This window comes from Gorilla gorilla, chromosome 9, assembly GCF_029281585.2.
Source record: "Gorilla gorilla gorilla isolate KB3781 chromosome 9, NHGRI_mGorGor1-v2.1_pri, whole genome shotgun sequence".
Lineage (NCBI taxonomy): Eukaryota > Metazoa > Chordata > Mammalia > Primates > Hominidae > Gorilla > Gorilla gorilla.
In genome coordinates this window covers 143,655,716-143,673,202 of record NC_073233.2, presented here as the reverse complement: position 1 = coordinate 143,673,202, position 17,487 = coordinate 143,655,716, and the positions used below count along the sequence as shown (strand labels likewise).

Here is a 17,487-nt window from a genome sequence, read left to right as displayed (position 1 = left end):
ACTGCCGTGAGGTAGGGTATGGGCCTAAATAGGCCATTGTGAGTCATGAGCTTGGTCTGTAGAGGCTGACTGGAGAGAGTTCTGGGCCTGGCGAGGCTGCCGGGAGGTAGGAGCTGGGCCAAAAGATTTAAGCACATTTACGTTGATTAGGCACTTCATTTCCATTATTACACTGGAATATATAATAAAATAATTATAGAACTCACCATAATGTAGAATCAGTGGGTGTGTTAAGCTTGTTTTCCTGAAACTGGATGGTCCCACCTGAGCGTGATGGGAGAAAGTGACAGATCAATAGGTATTAGATTCTCATAAGCACAGCGCAACCTAGATCCCTCACATGCACGGTTCACAACAGGGTGCGTTCTCCTATGAGAATCTAATGCTGCTGCTCTTCTGAGAAGGTGGAGCTCAGGCGGGAATGTGAGCAAAGGGGAGTGGCTGTAAATACAGACGAAGCTTCCCTCACTCCCTCACTCGACACCACACACCTGCTGTGTGGCTCCTTACGGCTCCATGGCTCAGGGGTTGGGGACCGCTGCTCAAGTGCATCCAAAGCGACCCTTCCCACACCAGTCTTCATAGTAGTCAAGGGCAGCAACCACTTAGCTCCCAAGGCATATGCCTCAGCTGGCATTTCATCACAATCAACAGTAAGTGGTAGCTTGAGTCACTGTGAGGTCACTTCCTGGAAATCACCCTAACCCTGGGCCCTGACCCTAAAACCCTAACCCTGGGTCCTGACCCTAAAACCCTAACCCTGGGCCCTGACCCTAAAACCCTAACCCTGGGCCCTGACCCTAAAAACCTAACCCTGGGCCCAGGCCCTGACCCAAAAACCTTAACCCTGGGCCCTGGCCCTGACCCTAAAACCCTAACCCTGGGCCCTGGCCCTGACCCTAAAACCCTAACCCTGGGCCCTGACCCTAAAAGAACCCTAAACCTGGGCCCTGGCCCTGACCCTAAAACAACCCTAATCCTGGGACCTGGCCATGAACCTAAAACAACCCTAACCCTGGGCCCGGGCCCCGACCCTAAAACAACCCTAAACCTGGGCCCTGGCCCTGAGCCTAAAACCCTAACCCTGGACCCTGGACCAGTGCCTAAAAACCTAACCCTGGGCCCTGACCCTGACCCTAAAACAACCCTAACCCTGGGCCGTGGCCGTGACACTAAAACAAAGCTAACCCTGGGCCCTGGCCCTGACTCCTAAAACAACCCTAACCCTGGGCCCTGACCCTAAAACAACCCTAACCCTGCGCCCTGACCCTAAAACAAGCCTAACCCTGGGCCCTGGCCCTGACCCTAAAACAAGCCTAACCCTGGGCCCTGGCCCTGACCCTAAAACAAACCCAACCCTGGGCCCTCACCCCAAAACAACCCTAACCTTGGTCCCAGACCCTAAAACAACCCTAACCCTGGGCCCTGACCCTTAAACAACCCTAACCCTGGGCCCTGACCCTAAAACAACCCTAACCCTGGGCCCTGACCCTAAAACAACCCTAACCCTGGGCCCTGGCCCAAATTGTAATGAGGTCTGTTGGGCAAAATTCCATATAAGCATAGTATAAGTTAATAAAGCAAATCATGATAAATTAGTATGATTGACTTTCTGGAGTTTCTGACAATAAAAGTAAGGAAAATGCAGAACACAAAGACAGAGAGTAAAAGGAGAAATTAGGAAAGCATTCTACATGTTTAATAGGAAGACACTGGCCGTGTTCATGCAGCGGCAGTATGTCGTGACATGACATACTTTGGAGAGAAGTTAACAGATGAGGAAGTTGATAAAAATCGTCAGAGGAGCAAAATACTAGTAGCGACACTCAAGGAAACCACGAATTTTCCATAACTTATGTCAGCAAAGTGGGAATATTGTACAGTGTGTGTTGAAGTTCCTATACAACATTGTTTATCTGCCGTTTGTTTGTTTGTAAGGAATGTATATACTAAAAGTTCTTCTTGCTGTCAAAAGAATATGTGTGAATAAGTCATTTTAACTTATTCTTCTGTTTTTCTTTTATCTTCCTGCCATCATCCCACAGCCTTACTTTAGAAATTTTTTCTTTAGAAAATTGAACAAGTGCTCCTTGTGGTGGCACATACCTCGAGGATGGGAGGCAGGGGTGGAAGGGTCACTTGAGGCCATTAGTTTGACAGCAGCCTGGCCAACAAAGTGAGACCCCATGTCTGCAAAACAATTTAAAAATTAGCCAAGTATCATCATGTATACCTACAGTCCCAGCTACCTCAACTTACGGAGAAAGTTCAGGGCCTGGAGAGAAGGCTGGGCGGCAGGAGCTGGGTCTAAAGAGGCCATTGTAACGATGGAGCTGTGCCTGTGGAGGCTGTTGTGAGGCAGTAGGCTCATCTGCGGAGACTGCCGTGAGGTAGGGTATGGGCCTAAATAGGCCATTGTGAGTCATGAGCTTGGTCTGTAGAGGCTGACTGGAGAGAGTTCTGGGCCTGGCGAGGCTGCCGGGAGGTAGGAGCTGGGCCAAAAGATTTAAGCACATTTACGTTGATTAGGCACTTCATTTCCATTATTACACTGGAATATATAATAAAATAATTATAGAACTCACCATAATGTAGAATCAGTGGGCGTGTTAAGCTTGTTTTCCTGAAACTGGATGGTCCCACCTGAGCGTGATGGGAGAAAGTGACAGATCAATAGGCATTAGATTCTCATAAGCACAGCGCAACCTAGATCCCTCACATGCACGGTTCACAACAGGGTGCGTTCTCCTATGAGAATCTAATGCTGCTGCTCATCTGAGAAGGTGGAGCTCAGGCGGGAATGTGAGCAAAGGGGAGTGGCTGTAAATACAGACGAAGCTTCCCTCACTCCCTCACTCGACACCACTCACCTGCTGTGTGGCTCCTTACGGCTCCATGGCTCAGGGGTTGGGGACCCCTGCTCAAGTGCATCCAAAGCGACCCTTCCCACACCAGTCTTCATAGTAGTCAAGGGCAGCAACCACTTAGCTCCCAAGGCGTGTGCCTCAGCTGGCATTTCATCACAATCAACAGTAAGTGGTAGCTTGAGTCGTTGTGAGGTCACTTCCTGGAAATCACCCTAACCCTGGGCCCCGGGCCCTGACCCTAAAACCCTAACCCTGGGCCCCGGGACCTGACCCTAAAACCCTAACCCTGGGCCCCGGTCCCTGACCCTGAAGCCCTAACCCTGGGCCCCGGGCCCTGACCCTGAAGCCCTAACCCTGGGCCCCGGGCCCTGACCCTGAAGCCCTAACCCTTGGCCCCGGGTCCTGACCCTGAAGCCCTAACCCTGGGCCCCGGGCCCGGACCCTGAAGCCCTAACCCTGGGCCCCGGGCCCTGACCCTGAAGCCCTAACCCTGGGCCCCGGGCCCTGACCCTGAAGCCCTAACCCTGGGCCCCGGGCCCTGACCCTGAATCCCAAACCCTGGGCCCCGGGCCCTGACCCTGAAGCCCAAACCCTGGGCCCCGGCCCTGACCCTGAAGCCCTAACCCTGGGCCCCGGGCTCTGACCCTGAAGCCCTAACACTGGGCCCCGGGCCCTGACCCTGAAGCCCTAACCCTGGGCCTCGGGCCCTGACCCTGAAGCCCTAGCCCTGGGCCCCGGGCCCTGACCCTGAAGCCCTAGCCCTGGGCCCCGGACCCTGACCCTGAAGCCCTAACCCTGGGCCCCGGGCCCTGGCCCTGAAGCCCTAACCCTGGGCCCCGGGCCCTGTCCCTGAAGCCCTAACCCTGGGCCCCGGGCCCTGTCCCTGAAGCCCTAACCCTGGGCCCTGGGCCCTGACCCTAAAGCCCTAACCCTGGGCCCCGTGCCCTGGCCCTAAAGCCCTAACCGTGGGCCCCGGGCCCTGGCCCTAAATCCCTAACCCTGGCCCCGGGCCCTGGCCCTAAAGCCCTAACCCTGGGCCCCAGGCACTGACCCTAAAACCCTAACCCTGGGCCCTGGGCCCTGACCCTAAAACCCTAACGCTGGGCCCTGTCCCTAAAACCCTAACCCTGGGCCCTGACCCTAAAACCCTAACCCTGGGCCCTGACCCTAAAACCCTAACCCTGGGCCCTGACCCTAAAACCCTAACCCTTCCCCTTACCCTAAAACCCTAACCCTTCGCCCTTTCCCTAAAACCCTAACCCTAACCCTAGTGAGCCTAGACCACACATTGCACTCCAGCCTGGGTGACAGAGCATGACTCTGTCTCAAAAAAAAAAAAAAAAGAAAAAAGACAGAGAAAAGAAAGCCAACAAGACACCATTAGGCAACCCATTGTCAGGTTATGGGAGTTTGAAAAGGAAAGTAGAGAAAGGAGAAGAAAGCTTATTTAAAGAATGGCTGAAGACTGCCTAAATCATGGGAAAGATTTAGACATCTAAATCCATGAAGCTTAAAGGTTCCTGAAGAGGTTCAAACCAAACAGATACTCACCAAGTCACAATATAATCAAATAGTCAAAAGTTAAAGAAACTTTGCAGGTCAGGACAGAATCGAATAATACATTCAAAGTGCTGAAAGAAAAAAAGTGCCAGCAACTAATACTATGTCTGACAAAGCTGTCCTTCAGAAAGAAAAAAGAAATAACGTGCTTCCTCGACAAACAAAGCTGAGGGCATTCAGGACCACTAGGTCTACCTTAAAAAAATGCTTAACGGAGTTTTTCAAGTAAAAATGAATGAAGTTGGGAGCAGTGGCTCATGCCCGTAATCCCATTTTGGGAGGCTGAGGTGGGTGGATCACCTGAGGTCGGGAGGTCAAGACCAGCCTGGCCAACATGGCAAAACCCCACCCCCAGTAAAAATACAAAAAATTAGCCAGGTATGAAGGCCACTGAGATCGTGCCACTGCACTCCAGCCTGGGTGACAAGAGTCAAACTACATTTCAAAAACAAAAAAACAAAAAAAACAAAACTTGAGGCCTGGTCTTCTGCTCCTCTCCAACCCCCACTTCTCTGGGCCCAAGCCACCTGGGCTGAGGAGGGGGTGAGGTGTGAGCCCCTGCCAGGAACTCCCTGCCCGGACCAAGTACTCGGCCCCCAGGCCTGCATTCAGTGAGGCCTCCCGTGGCGTCAGCATGTTCGTGTGGAGGAATGTGGAAGGTCACTCTGTGGCCATGTTCCCCTGGTACTCCATCCCCTTCCTGACCCCTCCCTGCAGCCACACGAGGCCCAGCAACCTGCCAGTTACTCAGTGGCCTCCAACCAGAGAAAACAACCTGCCAAGTTGGCAGCTGTTGCTCATGAGCATCCACCAGGTGGCACAGGGAGTGTTGACCCTGGGCGGCCCCCTGGAGCCACCTGCCCTGAAAGCCCAGGGCCCGCAACCCTACACACTTTGGGGGTGGTGGAACCTGTTAAAAGCTCACCTCCCACCATGGAGGAGGAGCCCTGGGCCCCTCAGGGGAGTCCCTGCTGGACAGTGAGACAGAGAATGACCATGATGATGCTTTCCTCTCCATCATGTCTCCTGACACCCAGTTGCCTCTACCACTCAGATGATGTCAGGCCCAGTCCCTCAGTGCCCTGCGCAAGGAACAGGACTCATCTTCTGAGAAGGATGGACGCAGCCCCAACAAATGGGACAAGGACCACATCGGTGGCCCATGAGTGGCGGTCATGATCTTCAGCAAGCGGCACCAGGCCCTGGCAGGGCGCACCAGGGTCACTCCAACCAGGATATCCGGACCGTCAGCCAGATGCTGACTCTGGCCCAAAGACTTCTACTCAGTATGGAGCTCCAGGCCACTTTGCAGCCCCTGGTGAGGGAGGTGTACATACCATGAATTGTGGGACCTTCAGAGCTTTTCACTTTTCGGAAAATAGCTCCTGTTGGGGCTACAAGATGGAGTGTGAAGAGGGCCTTGGGCCACAGGGAGGTGCCTGTGGACTAGGGGGAGTTCATGCACCCCTTCTTTCCCCAGAGGGGCTGGACTCAGGTGAGTATGGGGGTGGGGGCTCCTGCACTTCGACACAGGCAGCGGGAGGGTTTTCTCCCCATTCCCTCTGCACTCCCAACTTGAGCTATACTTTTTAAGAAAGTGATTCACCCTGCCTTTGCCCCCTTCCCCAGAACAGAACACGTTGATCATGGGCGATATTTTTCATTGTGCCAAACAGTTGCCATGACCGTCATTAAACCTGTTTAACACCAAATAATAAGGAAAATAAAATAAAAAATTCGAGCTTGGTGCAGAAACTCACCCCAAATAAATCACCTACCAAAATATTTACATAATGGTGGAAATATTCCAAAATTCAATATTTTGGGATTTATACACAAAAGATAAACAAATTAGAGGCCAAGAGGCTGCCAGAAGGGAAAAACGGGGCCTGGGAAGGCCGTTGTGAGGAATGAGCTGGGCCTAAAGAGGCCACTGGCAGGCGGGAGCTGGGCCTGCCGAAGCGGCCGAGAGGCAGGAGCTTTGGACTCGGGAGGCCGCAATGAGGCGAGAGCTAGCTGGGCATGGAGAGTCCGCTGTGAGTCCGCTGTGAGTCCGGGCCCGTGCAGGCCTTCGAGAGGCAGGAGGCCGGGCCTGCAAAGGCCCACTGGAGGTCAAGTTCTGGGCCTGAAGAGGCCACCAAAAGTCAAAAGCGGGGCCTGGGAAGGCCGCCAAGAGCCATGAGCTGGTCTGGGCTGAAAGAGGCCACTGGGAGGCAGGAGGAGCTGGGCCTGGAGAGGCTGACTCGAGGAAGTTTTGCACCTGGAGAGGCCGCCGAGAGGACGGAGCTGGGCCCGGGGAGGCCGACTTGCTGCTCTTCTGGGCCCAATTCCAGGCCGACTTGACGACAACTTGGGCCTGCTGGGAGCTGGGCAGGAGCTGAGTCCAAAGACGTTGTTGGGAGGCCAGAGTCAGGCCTGGAGACGCAGCCGGGAGGAAGAGCTGGGCCCGGAGAGGATGCCGGGAGGCTGCAAGTGGGTCTGGAGAGGCCGATTTGAGGAGGCCCGGCCTCCGCCTCCCGCATGGCGGCCTCTGCAGGCACAGCTGTTTCTCCTGGCTGCATCTCCCGCCTCCCAGCAAACAAGCTTTTTTGGCTCAGCTCCCGCCTGCGTTTGTAGACCCCGAAGTTTCTGCAACCAAGCTCTTCAGACCCACATCCCACCTCCCAGTACCTGAACAGTCCCAGCTCCGGCTGGAGAACAGAGTCTGTAGGCCCCGCTGTTGCCTCCCAGGGGAGTCTCCAAGCCCAGCTCTCACCCCACCACGACCCCCCAGGCCCAAGTCGCTGCCTGCCTCACAGCAGCCCGCGTGCGACCCTGCTCCTCCCTCACGGTGGCCTGTTGAGGCAGGGGCTCACGCTGACCTCTCTCAGCGTGGGAGGGGCCGGTGTGAGGCAAGGGCTCACGCTGACCTCTCTCAGCGTGGGAGGGGCCGGTGTGAGGCAAGGGCTCACGCTGACCTCTCTCAGCATGGGAGGGGCCGGGGTGAGGCAAGGGGCTCACGCCGACCTCTCTCAGCATGGGAGGGGCCGGTGTGAGGCAAGGGCTCACGCCGACCTCTCTCAGCATGGGAGGGGCCGGTGTGAGGCAAGGGCTCACGCCGACCTCTCTCAGCATGGGAGGGGCCGGGGTGAGGCAAGGGGCTCACGCTGACCTCTCTCAGCGTGGGAGGGGCCGGTGTGAGGCAAGGGCTCACGCTGACCTCTCTCAGCGTGGGAGGGGCCGGTGTGAGACAAGGGCTCAGGCTGACCTCTGTCAGAGTGAGAGGGGCCCGTGTGAGGCAAGGGGCTCACGCTGACCTCTCTCAGCGTGGGAGGGGCCGGTGTGAGGCAAGGGCTCACGCTGACCTCTCTCAGCGTGGGAGCGGCCGGTGTGAGGCAAGGGGCTCACGCCGACCTCTCTCAGCATGGGAGGGGCCGGTGTGAGGCAAGGGGCTCACGCTGACCTCTCTCAGCGTGGGAGGGGCCGGTGTGAGGCAAGGGCTCAGGCTGACCTCTGTCAGAGTGAGAGGGGCCCGTGTGAGGCAAGGGGCTCACGCTGACCTCTCTCAGCGTGGGAGGGGCCGGTGTGAGGCAAGGGCTCACGCTGACCTCTCTCAGCGTGGGAGGGGCCGGTGTGAGACAAGGGCTCAGGCTGACCTCTGTCAGAGTGAGAGGGGCCCGTGTGAGGCAAGGGGCTCATGCCGACTTCTCTCAGTGTGGGAGGGGCCGGTGTGAGGCAAGGGCTCACGCTGACTTCTCTCAGCGTGGGAGGGGCCGGTGTGAGGCAAGGGGCTCATGTTGACCTCTCTCAGCGTGGGAGGGGCCGGTGTGAGGCAAGGGGCTCATGTTGACCTCTCTCAGCGTGGGAGGGGCCGGTGTGAGGCAAGGGGCTCATGTTGACCTCTCTCAGCGTGGGAGGGGCCGGTGTGAGGCAAGGGCTCACGCCGACCTCTCTCAGCGTGGGAGGGGCCGGTGTGAGGCAAGGGGCTCATGTTGACCTCTCTCAGCGTGGGAGGGGCCGGTGTGAGGCAAGGGCTCACGCTGACCTCTCTCAGCGTGGGAGGGGCCGGTGTGAGGCAAGGGGCTCACGCCAACCTCTCTCAGCGTGGGAGGGGCCGGTGTGAGGCAAGGGGCTGACGCTGACCTCTCTCAGCGTGGGAGGGGCCGGTGTGAGGCAAGGGCTCACGCCGACCTCTCTCAGCGTGGGAGGGGCCGGTGTGAGGCAAGGGGCTGACGCTGACCTCTCTCACCGTGGGAGGGGCCGGTGTGAGTCAAGGGCTCACGCCGACCTCTCTCAGCATGGGAGGGGCCGGTGTGAGGCAAGGGCTCACGCTGACCTCTCTCAGCGTGGGAGGAGCCAGTGTGAGTCAAGGGGCTCACGCTGACCTCTCTCAGCGTGGGAGGGGCCGGTGTGAGGCAAGGGGCTGACGCTGACCTCTCTCACCGTGGGAGGGGCCGGTGTGAGTCAAGGGCTCACGCCGACCTCTCTCAGCATGGGAGGGGCCGGTGTGAGGCAAGGGCTCACGCTGACCTCTCTCAGCGTGGGAGGAGCCAGTGTGAGTCAAGGGGCTCACGCTGACCTCTCTCAGGATGGGAGGGGCCGGTGTGAGGCAAGGGCTCACGCTGACCTCTCTCAGCGTGGGAGGAGCCAGTGTGTGGCAGGGGCTCATGCCTCTGGGCAGGGTACCAGAGGCATGGGCATCAACAGGCCACCGTGAGGGAGGAGCTGGGCCGCATGCGGGCTGCTGGGAGGCAGGCAGGGACTTGGCCCCAGGTGGCCGCCGTGGGGGCAAGAGCTGGGCCTGGAGAGGCCCCTGGGAGGCAAGAGCGGGACCTGCAGAGGCCGTTCTCCAACCATTGCTGGGCCCGTACAGGCCACCGGGCGGCAGGAATGAGGCCCAAAGAACTTGGCTGGAGAAAGTTCGGGACCTACAAAGGCGGTTGGGAGCTGGGCAGGAGTTGAGCCAAAAGAGCTTGCTTACTTGCTGGGAGGCATGGCTGGGAGATGCCGACTTCAGGACAACTTGGGCCTGCAGAGGTCACCGGGAGGCCCAAGCTTGGCGTGGAGGAGCCCACCGACCGGAGACCATTTGGGTCCTGCAGGTGCCATTGGAGGGCAGGAGCTCATCGTGGAGGGGGCACCGTGAGGCCTGACCTGGGCCTGGGGAGCTTGGCTTGAGGAAGCTGTGGGCCGACCAAGGACGCCAGGAGATGGGTAGGCACTGAGTCCAAAGAGGTTGTTGAGAGGCAGGAGTCAGGCCTGGAGACGCAGCCAGGAAGAGGAGCTTGGCCCGGAGAGGACGCCTAGAGGGTGCAAGTGAGTCTGGAGAGGCCGACTTGAGGAGGTTCTCAGCCCGGAGAGGCCGCCGGAAGGGAAAAACTGGGACTGGAAAGGCTGTTGTGAGGAATGAGCCCCATGGGCCTGAAGAGGCCACTGGCAGGCGGGAGCTGGGTGTGTAGAAGCTGCTGAAAGGTTGGGAGCTTGGCTTGGGGGGGTCCACAGTGAGGCAGATGCTGGGCCTGAAGAATCTGCTTAAAAAGATTTAAGCACATTTACATTTATTAGGCACTTTATTTCCATTATTACATATATATAAATATATATACGTATTATATATCCAATATATAATAAAATGATTATACAACTCACCATAATGTAGAATCAGTGGGCGTGTTAAGCTTGTTTTCCTGAAACTGGATGGTCCCACCTGAGCGTGATGGGAGAAAGTGACAGATCAATAGGTATTAGATACTCATAAGCACAGCGCAACCTAGATCCCTCACATGCATGGTTCACAACAGGGTGCGTTCTCCTATGAGAATCTAATGCTGCTGCTCATCTGAGAAGGTGGAGCTCAAGCGGGAATGTGAGCAAAGGGGAGTGGCTGTAAATACAGACGAAGCTTCCCTCACTCCCTCACTCGACACCACTCACCTCCTGCTGTGTGGCTCCCTATGGCTCCATGGCTCAGGGGTTGGGGACCCCTGCTCAAGTGCATCCAAAGCGACCCTTCCCACACCAGTCTTCATAGTGGTCAAGGGCAGCAACCACTTAGCTCCCAAGGCATGTGCCTCAGCTGGCATTTCGTCACAATCAACAGTAAGTGGTAGCTTGAGTCACTGTGAGGTCACTTCCTGGAAATCACCAGCATCCCATTTCCCACTGGCAAAGAGCTCAGCACTGCCCCCTGGGAAACCAAACCTATGCCCAAATCCCATCTGTGTGGGTTTATCTCCTGGGACCCTTCCTAACGTATTAGTCAGAGTCCAATCAGGAAGCATAAACCACTCAAAAGTTTAAAGTGGTAAAATTTAATATGGAGAATTATTCATTATAACAGGTGAACAGCATAATGAGAGATTGGCTAGCACAAAGTAAAGAGAACTCTAGAGAATCCAGGACTAGCCCAGGCCAGGCATCGTGGCTCATGCCTGAAATTCCAGCAATTTGAGAAGCTAATGCAGGAGGATTGCTTAAGGCCAGGAGCTAGAGACCAGTCTGGACAACACAGTGAGAACCTGTCTCTATCCAAAAGGAGAAAAAAGTTAGCTGGGAGTGGTGGTGCACACTTGTAGTCCCAGCTACTCGGAATGCTGAAGTTTGAGCCTGGGAGGTCAAGGCTGCAGCGAGGCATGATTATGCCACTACAGTCTAGCCTGGTGACAGAGCAAGACCCTGTCTCAAAGAACAAAACAACAACAACCATTTACAGACAGAAAAGAGGTAGAGCTAATAAGCTAAGGAAAGATGTTGAAATGTGACAAGTAAAGTAATATGAGGTCTTTTATCTATTTAAAATAATCAAACAAAAAATGACTTACTAAATTATAATACCCTGTGCTGGCAAAGGTGCAGTGAAATGGGCACTTTCTTATACTATGAGGGGTGTTTAAATTGTGTATAAGCCTTCCTGGGTAAAGCTTGTCAATTTTTTAAAATAATGGAGACAGGGTCTCACCATACTGCCATACTGCCTCCTCCAACTCTTGGCCTCAAGCAATCCTCCTCTCTTAGCCTCCAAAAGTGCTAAGATTATAGCTGGGAGGCACCCAAAACCCTGTCAATTTACATCAAGGGTAATGAGAATGTCCATTCACCATGACTCACAGTAATCTTACTTCTGGGGAGACAATTCAATCTAAACAAAAGGTCATCTGTACACACACAGTAAAAATCTGGGAGTAACTGAAGACAGAGTTGGTAAGTGAAATAAGAAACAGTTCTAAGAAATTAAACTATGGTATCAATAGGCACCTGCTATAAAAGGTCAGTTGATGTTAGCTGCTACTTTTTTGTTGTTTTGAGACAGGGTCTCACTCTGTCACCCAGGCTGGAGTGCAGAGGCCTGATCATGACTCACTGCAGTCTCAGCCTCCCTGGGCTTGAGTGATCCTCCCACCTCAGCCTCCCAAGTAGCTGGGACTACAGGAACGTGCCACCACACTAGGCTAATTCATGTATTTTTCTGTAGGGATGGTGACTCCCCCTTTGTTTCCAAGGCCTATCGCAAACTCTTGGCCTCAAGCCATCCTCCTGCCTCAGCCTCCCAAAGTGTTGCGATTACCAGTGTGAGCCACCACACCTGGCCAGCTGCTACTTTTAGCAATATTATTATTCTTCTTCCACTCCATTAAAAATTATTATTTTCAAGGCTATGCAACAGTATGTATCCTACAGCGTAATTGTAAAAACATATACAGTTGCCGTCCCTCAGTATACAGAATTAGTTACAGCCCCCCATCTCTGCATATACCAAAATCCATCCTTACTCACGTTTCACTGTCACCCCTCTGGAATCCACGTATACGAAAATACCAAATATCAGTTGGGCGTAGTGGCAAGCACCTGTAGTCTCAGCCACGTGGGAGGTTGAGATGGGAGGATCGCTTCAGCCTGGAAGGTTGAGGCTGCAGTCAGCTGCGATAGCACTACTACCCTCCAGCCTCGGACAACAGAGGGAGACCCTGTCTCAGAAAAAAAAAAAAAAACAAAATAAAACAGGTTAGAAATTGTAATGAGGTCTGCTGGGCAAAATTCCATATAAGCAAAGTATAAATTAATAAAGCAAATCGTGATAAATTAGTACGATTGACTTTCTGGAGTTTCTGACAATAAAAGTAAGGAAAATGCAGAACACAAAGACAGAGAGTAAAAACAGAAATTAGGAAAGCATTCTACATGTTTAATAGGAAGACACTGACTGTGTTCGTGCAGCGGCAGTATGTCGTGACATGACATACTTTGGAGAGAAGTTAACAGATGAGGAAGTTGATAAAAATCATCAGAGAAGCAAAATACTGGTAGCGACACTCAAGGAAACCACGAAATTTCCATAACTTATGTCAGCAAAGTGGGAATATTGTACAGTGTGTGTTGAAGTTCCTATACAACATTGTTTATCTGCCGTTTGTTTGTTTGTAAGGAATGTATATACTAACAGTTCTTCTTGCTGTCAAAAGAATATGTGTGAATAAGTCATTTTAACTTATTCTTCTGTTTTTCTTTTATCTTCCTGCCATCATCCCACAGCCTTACTTTAGAAATTTTTTCTTTAGAAAATTGAACAAGTGCCCCTTGTGGTGGCACATACCTCGAGGATGGGAGGCAGGGGTGGAAGGGTCACTTGAGGCCATTGGTTTGACAGCAGCCTGGCCAACAAAGTGAGACCCCATGTCTGCAAAACAATTTAAAAATTAGCCAAGTATCATCATGTATACCTACAGTCCCAGCTACCTCAACTTACGGAGAAAGTTCAGGGCCTGGAGAGAAGGCTGGGAGGCAGGAGCTGGGTCTAAAGAGGCCATTGTAACGATGGAGCTGTGCCTGTGGAGGCTGTTGTGAGGCAGTAGGCTCATCTGCGGAGACTGCCGTGAGGTAGGGTATGGGCCTAAATAGGCCATTGTGAGTCATGAGCTTGGTCTGTAGAGGCTGACTGGAGAGAGTTCTGGGCCTGGCAAGGCTGCCGGGAGGTAGGAGCTGGGCCAAAAGATTTAAGCACATTTACGTTGATTAGGCACTTCATTTCCATTATTACACTGGAATATATAATAAAATAATTATAGAACTCACCATAATGTAGAATCAGTGGGCGTGTTAAGCTTGTTTTCCTGAAACTGGATGGTCCCACCTGAGCGTGATGGGAGTAAGTGACAGATCAATAGGTATTAGATTCTCATAAGCACAGCGCAACCTAGATCCCTCACATGCACGGTTCACAACAGGGTGCGTTCTCCTATGAGAATCTAATGCTGCTGCTCATCTGAGAAGGTGGAGCTCAGGCGGCAATGTGAGCAAAGGGGAGTGGCTGTAAATACAGACGAAGCTTCCCTCACTCCCTCACTCGACACCAGTCACCTGCTGTGTGGCTCCTTATGGCTCCATGGCTCAGGGGTTGGGGACCCCTGCTCAAGTGCATCCAAAGCGACCCTTCCCACACCAGTCTTCATAGTAGTCAAGGGCAGCAACGAATTAGCTCCCAAGGCATGTGCATCAGCTGGCATTTCGTCACAATCAACAGTAAGTGGTAGCTTGAGTCATTGTGAGGTCACTTCCTGGAAATCACCCTAACCCTGGGCCCTGACCCTAAAACCCCAACCCTGGGCCCTGACCCTAAAACCCTAAAACTGGGCCCTGACACTAATAACCTAACACTGGGCCCTGGCCCTGAGCCTAAAACCCCAAAACTGGGCCCCGGCCCTGAACCTAAAACAACCCTAACACTGGGCCCCGGACCTGACCCTGACACAAGCCTAAACCTGGGCCCTGGCCCTGAACCTAAAACAATCCTAACCCTGGGCCCTGGTCCTTTCCCTAAAACAACCCTAAACCTGGGCCTTGGCCCTGACCCTAAAACAACCCTAACCCTGGGCCCTGGCCCTGACCCTAAAACAACCCAAACACTGGGCCCTGGCCCTGACCCTAAAACAACCCTAACCCTGGGCCCTGGCCCTGACCCTAAAACAACCCTAAACCTGGGCCCTGGCCCTGACCCTAAAACAACCCTAAACCTGGGCCCTGGCCCTGACCGTAAAACAAGCCTAACACTGGGCCAGGACCCTGACCCTAAAACAACCCTAACCCTGGGCCCTGGCCCTGAACCTAAAACAACCCTAACCCTGGGCCCTGTCCCTGATCCTAAAACAAGCATGACCCTGGGCCCTGACGCTTACCCTTAAACAACCCTAACACTGGGCCCTGGCCCTGACCCTAAAATAAGCTGCACCCTGGGCCCTGGCCCTGAACCTAAAACAACCCTAACCCTGGGCCCTGTCCCTGATCATAAAACACGCCTAACCAAGGGCCCTGGCCTTGACCCTAAAACAAGCCTAACCCTGGGCCCTGGCCCTGACCCTTAAACAAGCCTAACCTTGGGCCCTGGCCCTGACCCTAAAACAACCCTAACCCTGGGCCCTGGCCCTCACCCTAAAACAACCCTAACCCTGTGACCTGGCCCTGACCTAAAACAACCCTAACACTGGGCCCTGGCCCTGACCAAAAACAAGCCTAACCCTGGGACCTGGCCCTGACCCTAAAACAAACCTAACCCAGGGCCCTGGCACTGAAACAAGCCTAACCCTGGGCCCAGGTCCTCACCCTAAAACAACCCTAACCCTGGGCTCTGGCCTTGACCCTAAAACAACCCTAACCATGGGCCCTGGCCCTGACCCTGAAACAACCCTAACCCTGGGCCCTGGCACTGACCCTAAATCAACCCTAAACCTGGGCCCTGTCCCTGATCATAAAACACGCCTAACCAAGGGCCCTGGCCTTGACCCTAAAACAAGCCTAACCCTGGGCCCTGGCCCTGACCCTGAAACAACCCTAACCCTGGGCCCTGGCCCTGACCCTAAATCAACCCTAAACCTGGGCCATGGACCTTACCCTAAAACAACCCTAACCCCGGGCCCTGGCCCTGACTCAAAAACAACCCTAAACCTGGACCTGACCTAAAACAACCCTAATGCTGGGCCCTGGCCCTGACCTAAAACAACCCTGACCCTGGACCCTGGCCCTGACCCTAAAACAACCCTAACCCTGGGCCCTGGCACTAAAACAACCCTAACCCTGGGCCCTGGCCCTGACTCTAAAACAAGCCTAACCCTGGGCCCTGGAACAGACCCTAAAACAAGAATATCCCTGGGCCCTGGCCCTGACCCTAAAACAACCCTAACCCTGGGCCCTGGTCCTGACCCTAAAACAACCCTAACCGTGGGACCTGACCGTGACCCTAAAACAAGCCTAACCCTGGGCCCTGGCCCTGACTCTAAAACAAGCCTAACCCTGGGCCCTGGAACTGACCCTAAAACAAGAATATCCCTGGGCCCTGGCCCTGACCCTAAAACAACCCTAACCCTGGGCCATGGCCCTGACCCTAAAACAACCCTAACCATGTGACCTGGCCCTGACCTAAAACAATCCTAACACTGGGCCCTGGCCCTGACCAAAAACAAGCCTAACCCTGGGACCTGGCCCTGACCCTAGAACAAACCTAACCCAGGGCCCTGGCACTAAAACAAGCCTAACCGTGGGCCCAGGTCCTCACCCTAAAACAACTCTAACACTGGGACCTGGCCCTGACCCTAAAACAACCCTAACCCTGGGCCCTGGCCCTGACCCTAAAACAAACCTAAACCTGGGCCCTGACCCTGACCTTAAAAGAACCCTAACCCTGGGCCCTGTCCTTGACTCTAAAACATCCCTAACCCTGGGCCCTGGCCCTGAACCTAAAACAACCCTAACCCTGGGCCCTGGCCCTGACCCTAAAACAACCCTAACCCTGGGCCCTGGCACTGAACCAAGCCTAACCCTGGGACCTCGCCCTGACCCTAAAACAACCCTAACCCTTGGCCCTGGCCCTGACCCTAAAAAAACCCTAACCCCCGGCCCTGGCCCTGACTCAAAAACAACCCTAAACCTGGACCCTGGACCTGACCTAAAACAACCCTAATGCTGGGCCCTGGCCCTGACCTAAAACAACCCTGACCTAGGACCCTGGCCCTGACCCTAAAACAACCCTAAACCTGGGCCCTGGCACTAAAACAACCCTAACCCTGGGCCCTGGCCCTGACTCTAAAACAAGCCTAACCCTGGGCCCTGGAACTGACCCTAAAACAAGAATATCCCAGGGCCCTGGCCCTGACCCTAAAACAACCGTAACCCTGGGCCCTGGCCCTGACTCTAAAACAACCCTAACCCTGGGACCTGACCGTGACCCTAAAACAAGCCTAACCCTGGGCCCTGGCCCTGACCCTAATACAACCCTAACCCTGGGCCCTGGCCCTGACCCTAAAACAAGCCTAGCCCTGGGCCCAGGTCATGACCCTAAAACAACCCTAACCCTGGGCACTGACCCTAAAACAACCCTAACCCTGGGCACTGACCCTAAAATAACCATAACCCTGGGCCCTGGCCCTGACCCTAAAACAACCCTAACCCTGGGCCCTGGCCCTGACACTGAAACAACCCTAACCCTGGACCCTGGCCCTGACCCTAAAACAACCCTAAACCTGGGCCCTGGCCCTGACCCTAAAACAACCATAACCCTGGGCCCTGGCCCTGACCCTAAAACAACCCTAACCCTGGGCCCTGGCCCTTAACCTAAAACAACCCTAACCCAGGGCCCTGGCCCTGACCCTAAAACAACCCTAATCCTGGCCCTTGGACATGACCCTAAAACAACCCTAACCCTGAGCCCTGGCCCTGACCCTAAAACAACCCTAACCCTGTGCCCTGGCCCTGACCCTAAAACAACCCTAAACCTGGGCCCTGACCCTGACCTTAAAAGAACCTTAACCCTGGGCCCTGTCCTTGACCCTAAAACATCCCTAACCCTGGGCCGTGGCCCTGACCCTAAAACAACCCTAACCCTGGGCCCTGGCCCTGACCCTAAAACATCCCTAACCCTGGGCCCTGTCCCGGATCATAAAAAAAGCCTAACCAAGGGCCCTGGCCTTGACCCTAAAACAAGCCTAACCCTGGGCCCTGGCCCTGACCCTTAAACAAGCCTAACCTTGGGCCCTGGCCCTGACCCTAAAACAACCCTAACCCTGGACCCTGGCCCTCACCCTAAAACAACCCTAAC

At 54.5% G+C, this 17,487-nt stretch overlaps 1 long non-coding RNA gene across 1 annotated transcript; it reads right to left on the bottom strand.

Moving 5' to 3' along the window:
* Window positions 1–9,180: 9,180 nt before the first annotated feature.
* LOC134756491 (uncharacterized) lies at window positions 9,181–12,383 on the bottom strand. The gene is made up of 3 exons (XR_010129230.1): window positions 12,180–12,383; window positions 10,056–10,113; window positions 9,181–9,934 (listed from the first exon to the last, which is right to left on the bottom strand). It is a non-coding gene; the product is annotated as an uncharacterized lncRNA (long non-coding RNA).
* Between the last annotated feature and the right edge of the window lie 5,104 nt (window positions 12,384–17,487).